This window comes from Saccopteryx leptura, chromosome 2, assembly GCF_036850995.1.
Source record: "Saccopteryx leptura isolate mSacLep1 chromosome 2, mSacLep1_pri_phased_curated, whole genome shotgun sequence".
In the NCBI taxonomy this organism is placed as follows: Eukaryota; Metazoa; Chordata; class Mammalia; order Chiroptera; family Emballonuridae; genus Saccopteryx; species Saccopteryx leptura.
In genome coordinates, this window is record NC_089504.1 from 325,333,568 (window position 1) to 325,334,752 (window position 1,185).

Here is a 1,185-nt window from a genome sequence, read left to right on the forward strand (position 1 = left end):
GGCTTGCAGCCCTCACCTCTCGCCCCAGATTACAAGGAGAGGAAAGGGTGCCTCTGAGGGGAGATGGAGGTGGGGAAGGGCTGTTTCAGGGGAGGGAAGCTAAGTGGTTTGGCTGCACTGACCTGATGACAGTGAAGGAAATTATAAATTGTTTCTAGGAATCATATGTAAATGGCCCTTTGTAGGGTTCAGATTACTTGCCTCTGGGGGTGGAGCCACCTCTTTGCCAGAGTCTCCTCACAGCTGCCTTCCCTAGCACCTTTGTTGTGGGTCTGGGGTGTCCCTGTCAGACTGCAACTGGGGAGGGGGAGTTAGAGGGGTTGAACAGAGAAAGGCAGAGGGGAGGCACTTAAGGTGGGCAGCAATTTACGGCTCTTGGTAGGGCTAGCACAGGTCGTGTGGGAACCCTGGACAGGATGGGGCCTGGGGATCCCATTAAACATGACTTCATCTATACATACCTTATCTCCTGAGCTTACATTTGAGGCCTGTCACACCTCACCTGTCCAGCTCTTCTCGGACTGTGTTCAGTCCATAGATAGTACCTGTGGATCCCACTTCTTGGCTATTTCAGTCTCTTCAAATTTATGGTCCCACCTACCAGGAACACTTTTCCCAGTCAAACTTGTACATCACCTTGGGCCTGAGATGTCCCAGTCCCAGCACCTCTAACTGGGCCATGTCAAGATGTCCCTCTCATTCCTTCAGGCACCCGCTGTTATCATTAAATCCCTTCTGTGTGTCAGAAGCTATGTCAGGCTGACAACAGAAGACAAGCCATCTCTACTCTCACATCTCACAGTCTAATGGGCTCCAGCAGACATGCCTGGGACTGAGTATACACAGGGCACTCAGTGAGCCTAGGTGTCCGGAGAGATCCTGCTGTGGCAGCTGCTGAGGAAGCTGTGGTTACAAGGAGAAAGAATAAACTAAGAAAGTGACGTGGAGGGTGGGACTGAGGGTAGAGTTGGAGGGGCAGTGATTGAAGAGCATTCCAGAAGATGAACAGCATGTGCCCAGAAAGGCTCAAGAAAGGAGAGAGTGCGGGATATTGGAGGAATTGATCTGTATCAAGGAAGAGCTTGGGGAGGCAGCTGAGAGGTAGGCATAGACCAGATCACAGAGGTTCTTACAATTAGTACATCCCAATGACTACTCCACCAGCAGTGGGCAAGGGCCCTCACT